General features: G+C 37.3%; 1 pseudogene; it reads right to left on the bottom strand.

Annotated features, from left to right (window-relative positions):
• Positions 1-5,630: 5,630 nt before the first annotated feature.
• Positions 5,631-6,564, bottom strand: LOC109674485 (olfactory receptor 7C1-like; annotated as a pseudogene).
• Positions 6,565-7,602: the final 1,038 nt, after the last annotated feature.

The following is a 7,602-nucleotide window of genomic DNA, read 5'->3' as shown; positions in this document are numbered from 1 at the left end:
AATATATTTATATCATTCAATAGATAGATAGATGGATACACTCATAGGACCCAGGCGTGGTGACATCCCTCAATTACAGCTGTTTGGAGTCCGAGGCAGTTCAACTCTAAGTTTGAGATCAGATTAGTCGACACAGTAAATCTTCATCTCAAAAATGTGATTTTGAAAAAGATGTATGTCGCAGGGGGGAGAACTAACCCAAACAATGTATGCACATGTGAATAAAAGAATAATAAAATTAAAAAGAGAAAAAGATTTATGTCATCCTTAGTTGAATACAAAAGAGTACATTGCACAAGATGGCAAATCTTGCTGCTTATATAAAAGAATACATCACAACTATCCAAAATGTAGTAATAAGAAAAACAAACATAAAACAAGATGGTTAAAGGCATAAAAGGGAACTTTTTAGCAATAATGATTCAGAAAAAACTCCCCAGAAATAAAAGGCAAGGGGATCATCAGTACAGCATTGAACTGATTAATAGATTTGATCATATGAAATTTATGAAGATTCAGATTATTTATCTACAAAATATATTCATGTATATACAAACTAAATGGAAAACAGCAGTGAAAATATCACATAATTGAATGAATGAAATAAAAAGGAACCAATACATATAAAAGCAGAAAAATTGGAAAAATAATTCACAGTTGTGAAAAACTCTGACAAACACCCAAGTCCATTCAACCTTAGTGGTAATGAAAGAATTGAAGCACTGGGCTGTTTAGTTTTCTTCTTTACCTATAAATAAAACTTTTTCATATTATACCAAGCACAGCAGTAGGTTCCGTGGAATCTACAGATCATGAACTATTTATTGTCCCATGGTAATGTTTGTAAGCAATCCTTTAATCTGATTTTTGTGATGGAAACTGAAACAAGTTCAACCATTCTCCATGTTAGCCATTAAAAGATAAAATACCCTTACTTCATTGTAAATCCCTTCAAAGCTAATACTGAATTTTTCTCCTCCCTAATTGCAAAACTCCTTAGTTTCTAATTTTATGGGAAACACTTTATACCACTTCTGAATTCATCTCATCCAATTAGACTTTTATTCTCATCACACAGTTGTCAACAATTTTCTATGCATTGCAGAGTCTGTATATCACTTCTTTATTCAAAATGTTTGATAAGTTGTCAATTAATGAGCCAAGTAAGCAAATGCAGTAACCTCTCAGCTCTGGACTAGGCTGTCTTTTTCCTCAGGTGACACTAGGAAAATTTTCTCAGCTCCTATTCTAGTTGCAAGACTTGTGGGGGTCTCTGACTCACTTGGACGGGGTCTCTGGGTAGTAGGTCTCCATGTGGAAGTCTGGGTTTCAACCTAGGTGTTAGATGAAGGAGTAAAAAACTTTTCCACAGACAGGACAGCGTGAGGAAGTAAAGCCTGGGTTTAAACTGTGCAAGAAGCCACCATGTCCAGTCCAGCCCAGGATTTTACTCTGAGTTAAAAATCCAAGGGAAATATTTATACCTCCCTACTTGCTCATTGTGTGCATTTCCTCTTGTTACTCCAACTTTAGAGCACCTGGTTTCCCTGAGAAGAAAGGAAAATTTTCATACTCATTCTATGTTCCCAGGAGGCCAGGTTACAGAGCAGGTGAACACAGTCTAATTATCCTCTGCACAAAGTAACCTGCCTCCATTACTCTAACCTCCTAATCACTTCTGCCCAGTTATTCACCACAGTTTTCTCCGAAGTCTGAGGTACTGGACTTTGCTAAATTCTTTGGACACCCAGAGCACTGACATACAGAAGGGACACAGCTCCTGACAACTTCACAAAATTCCTACTCTCTCTTCATCAAAGGAGAGAACTATGGTCATTTGTTGTAAAGCCATGAGAAATTGCTCCTGGCTTCAAGGTGATTTTCAGAAACATCAAGGACTTTTAGTCTTGCACAACAACTGAAGAAAGATCATTTGTTTTTATAACACAATTATGGTAGCATTGTTTAGATATTTTCTGCTACATGGTCTGAGGTTAGAATCTTAGATGAATTTTCCTATTTAATTCCTACAAAAGTGTATTATATTTGGTTAACACTCTTACTAACTCATTTTACACTTGCAGAAATAGACCTCCAAGTGGTTTAGCAATCTGTCCACCCTTATGAGGTTATGAATTTTGAGCTTAAATCAAAATTTTTCCAATTCTTATTCTGTAGGTCATTGTTCCTCCATGAGGCTGGTTATGTTTCCAAGAGACACTTGGCAATGTCTAGAGAAACTGTATTTATTTTTTGTTTGCATATAATAGTTGTGCATGAGATTCATTGTAAAATCTACATATGTACTTATTATATATCAAAATTACATTCAACACATCTATAATTCTCTCTCAGCTCTCCTCCCCCTTCTTAGAATAATGTTAACAAGTTTCTTTTTTCTATTTTCATACATGTATACAAAGTATATGACCTTCCTCTCTGTTTGCTTCCCCACAGACTGGTATCCAACACTACATAGAACCTGTATTACCTTCCTTTTTTCAGTTTTTGAAGTGTATATTGATTATTAAAGGGGATTTCACCTTGGCGTTTCACAAACATATATAATATATTTAATCTGATTACTCACTTTATCACTCAATGTTCATATGTTCAACAGTTTTCAAGTGCATTTCACCATAGTATCTTGATACACAAATATTTTGTGTTTCATTATTATTCATGTAAGAAATTTTGGTTGTTTCACTGAAAAAGTTAAAAGACCTATTTGTGCTAGCACCATGAATGAGGACCAACCTTCTATTATGCACATCCCACCCCAGTATCATCTAGCACAAATGGTTGACATTAGTACCTCTAGTACTTTAATGTTGATATGAGTCGTCTGGAGGAAGTTGTTCAAATGAAGGCCGTTATTCAGCAAGTGTACAATGGTCCAAAGATTCTGTAATCATAGCTACCACCCAGTTGAAATTGAGTATGCTCATTATGGTCTATGGACCACTCTTTGATGATGAAGGCTGTAGTCCTGTGTTAGAATAAAGTGTGGGAGTTTTGAGGGCTTCTGCACCAGCAATGCTTCCACCCACCTTGGTTCTGATTTTAGCAGATCAGATGTTTGATTTGGCAGCTCAGGTTCTGCGAAAACAAGTTTACAGTTGCCTCTGTGCACTTCCCTCATGACAGGAAATCCAGCTTATAGCCCTTGCCTCCTTATTGATACTCCTGGGAAATTTCACATATTTGAAGCAGTTTATATGTGAACTAAAAAATATTTAAAATTTCATAGTATATTAACAGTCATGTAGTGGATACTTATTAGATTTTAGTAAAGGTGACAATCACCTTTTTCCTTATGCAGTATGTTTAATGTGACAACATAAAGCTTTCCTGGGAAAGGAACTGCGTCTGGCATTGCTCTGCTCATGGGAGACAGCAATGGATATGGGGATGGGGTCATCCTCCCAGGATCCAGGTGCACAGCACAGTGCTTGAGAGTCCACCATACTTTGCTTTGCTACATCATAGACCTTGTTTCTGAACATTCCAACTAGGTACATATCTCTTTTTAGGTGTTTTACTATGTTACAATCTTTGGAATACCTATAAAGGTGATATTTCTTGGTTCGTCAAATTATTCCTCCCATTCTTATCGTCCTACTTGCAAATGTATAGCATGTAACTAATAAACTTTTGCTGTCATCGTAAGTGTGAACTTGCTTGCCTGTCTGTTTCCTCCCCAGGCAGAATTTCTTTGCAAATTTGGTTAACACTTCCCCATTTTATGTGAGAGCTCTGTAGAAACAGACCCACTGTTTTGGTTCTGATAACACTTATTCATATGATAATAGTGAATGTCCTATTTGAATAGCTTTGTACATGGGACAAGTAGATGGTTAATTGTGGCTGTCAACTTAGGTTCATGTAGAGAAGCCTAGAGAATTGGTTAATCATTGCTTCTGGTTGTGTATGTCATGGTGTTTCAATAAAAATTTGTATTGTTGTTCAGAGAACTGAGTGAGCAAGCCCTCCCTGAAAGTGGGCAACACTGTCCAATTTCCAAGAAATCTCTTTCTTTCAATCTCTCTCTCTTGCTTCTCCTCCCCCTCTCCCTCTCATCTTCTGCAGAAGGGCATGTTGTCTCTTGAAGCAAAAGTTGGACACCAGGCTCTACGTTCTTATTCAAACTTTTCTCTTTATCCTTGGTATCAGCACCCCTTAGGTTGATTGTAGGCCTCTCCATTGTGAAAATACTCAGACTCTGTCATCATGTGGATCAATCTTAGTTGTTCATTTTTCTCTTTCTTTGTTTTTTATTGTAATTTTTATATATCCATTATTCTGGGGGAATTCACAGTGGCAATTGTGATCTTATGTTGCCCCCATCATCTCTCCACCTCAACCCTTTCCCTACCCCATTAAAAGCAATTGCATGAGGATTTTTTAGATCTGTTTCATATAGCTTTTTGAAGTCCATCAACCATATACCAACACCTTAATCTCCTTCCTCCCCCCAGTGAGTACCCCCCACAAACACTGTGTCTGTTTTATAGTCCAGTTTTCATTATTAATATTTGAGTTGACATTCAAATATGTGTCTCAAAGTATGCCTTCTGTGGGTGTGCTTTACTTTGGTCTGTTCAATCCCTTCAAACACTCTCCCTTACGCCTTTACCTCCCACTCCCCATTTTTCAACAGCTTTCAACACACATCTTTATGTCCACTACCTTTTTTTTCTCTTTCCCCAAGTTCCATAGAGTAGTTCCACTGTTGCAAACATGTTCTACAACAGAGATTGTATATGATCATGTTTGTTTTTGTGTATTTGTTTACCTTTGGACCTATCTTTCATGTATAAGTGAAAACAAGTCTTTTGTGTTTCTGATCCTTGCTAACTTCACTTAACATGATATCCTCCAAAGTCAAATCTGCATTTCATGTACCTATGTGCTGAGAGTAGTAGATTAGTCACACAGTGTGATGTACAGAAGTGATTTTTTACCCTGCTGATTGGCAACTGACCTGGAGCTTTGATTTCTTTTTCTTTTCTCAGCTTTGTATCCCTCATCACTCACCAGGAAACATTAGCGGTCCAAAACTCTAAGCAGCATTTACACTTAACAGATATCAATGTTACATCATGAAAAATTTTAAAACATCAAGAATTAGGTAACATCTGTATTATTTAGTTTCTGGGCTCTAATATTTATTTTCATACAAAATTTTGTTCTATAGAAATGTAAAATATATTAAAGAGGAGAAAGTGGACTTTATTAAAATTTTGTAATTTTCCTCATCAAAAGAACATATAAAATATGTAAAATAGATGAGGAACACAGTTACTTAGATAAATTATATATATATATACATATATATGTGTGTGTACTTGTACATATATATACATATATGTGTGTGTGTACTTGTACATATATATATATACATTTATGTATCCAATAAAGAATTTAATATGTCCATATATAGAAAAGAAGAAAAAAGGATATAAGTTGAAGAGTGGATTTGAACAGCCTCTTCATATAAGTACATTGACAAATGTCAATGAGCATAACAAGGCAAGCATTAACATTTGAATCCAGTCAGGGAAACTACAGAGACCAAACTATTAAGTTCTCTGTTGGTCACACTTGTCAAGGCACACAGTGTCTTGAGGTCACCATGAGGTCAGCATGCTACACAGAAGCATTCTCACAGCCCTCTCCATGTCCCTGTTCCTCAGGCTGTACAGGAAGGGATTCATCATGGGATTGACCATGGTGAACAGGATGGATGCACACACCCCTCTCTGAGAGGCAGGTATCCATGTGGACCTGAGGTAGACTCCCAGGTAGGTTCCATACATCAGAGGGACAATCAAGAGTTGAGACCCACATGTGGAAAATGGTTTGTACATCCACCCTGCTGTTGAGATCCACAAAACTGAAGCCACAATCTGAGAATAAGTGTAAACAATCCCAGCTAGAGGGAAAAAGTGCATGGCACCTGTCGCAATGTATAACACGACATTATTGATGAATGTATTAGAGCAGGCAAGCTTGATGATCTCACGGAGTTCATAGAAATAGTGTGGGACTTCCACCACTATGCAGAAATTAAGTCTCAGCATAGTTAAACATTCAGGAAAGGCTCCCAGCATGCTACTGAGAGAGGTTAAGAGAAGTAACTGGGTACAGAGTTTGGGGTTCATAAGAATAGTATAGTGAAGGGGATGAAAGATGGCTACAAAGCAGTCATAAATCATCACAGTCAGAATAAAATTGCCCAAAATCCAAAAACTGAAAAAGTACATCTGGGTGATGCAGCCTGTGTAGGTAATGGCCTTGTTGTGTGTCTAGATGTTCACCAGCATCTTTGGGACAGTGGTGTAAGTGAAACACATGCAGAGAAGGACACCCCAGAGAGAAAGAAGTACATGGGTGTGTGCATGTGGGAGTCTGAGATGGTGGCCAGGATGATGATCAGGTTACCAAAATGTTTACCAGGAATAGTGACAGGAAAATTCCAAAAAGAATAGATTGAATCTCTGGCTTTTCACAAAGACCCAGGAGGAGAAATACTGGACTCACAGTGTTGTTTTCTGGTTCCATGTAAAGCATTGCCTGTAAGAGTTACACAGCAGCACGAATGCATTAGCAAAGCACTGGCAACTCAGAAGTGTGGCCACATTTATCTTGAACCCAAATGATTTATAATATGAGACATTTGATTAATGGTTGCTTCTCCTCTGTTTGTCAAGTTGAGATTTCTAAATGCTACCAACTTCCTTGTGTTGCCACCACTGCTGAAAAAATAGGACAAAAATATAATTGCTTGGAAGAGAAAATGTTGTATATATACAAAATGAAATTTACATAGCCATAAAGAAGAACAAATTATGTGATTAGCAGGAAAATGGATGGAACTAGATATCATCATGTTAAGTGAAATAAGCCAGGTTCCGAAGGTCAGGGTTGTAATAGTAGGACTATTTGAGGGGATGAGGGGTTTAATATTAAAAGAACAAATTCATAGGTTGTTGGGCACCTCAACTGAAGGGTGACGAGGATGGGATCAATATTTCTCTCTCTCTCTTTCTCTCTCTCTCACTCCCTCTCTCTCTCTCTCTCTCTCTCTCTCTCTCTCTCTCTCATTTCCTCACTCTAGTTTTCTCTCTCATTCTACACACACACACACACACACACAAGACAGTATAAGGAAACCCACCAAACGCTGTTTGAATAAAGGGGGAGGAGAAAGGGGAACTTTTGAATACAACAGAAGGGTTGAACTTGTTCAAAGTGCACTATATGAAATCCCCTGGCAAGATAAATAAAAAGTTTTAAAAAACTTAAAACATTCAAATAAATTAATTTCTTCATTCTTTCCAGAAATGCAAAAGTATAAACTAGGGAAAACAGCCTATATTATTTAGTACAAAATTATAAAATACACAATCCAGGGTTTGGTCGTTGAAAGTGATCAGGAAATGATACGAATAATAACTCACATTTACTAACACCAGCTGCAGAAACAATGCCAACCCCTTCTACTGAATGTCTTAATGTTTTCTCTCCAGAAATACAGGAAGGACAGAGTTCTCTTCCATGCACATTGCAGCATCACCTGCAGCTGACAGGAAACACAGG

Source organism: Castor canadensis, chromosome 14 (genome assembly GCF_047511655.1).
Source record: "Castor canadensis chromosome 14, mCasCan1.hap1v2, whole genome shotgun sequence".
NCBI classification, from domain to species: Eukaryota; Metazoa; Chordata; class Mammalia; order Rodentia; family Castoridae; genus Castor; species Castor canadensis.
This window is presented reverse-complemented; position numbering and strand designations above follow the sequence as displayed.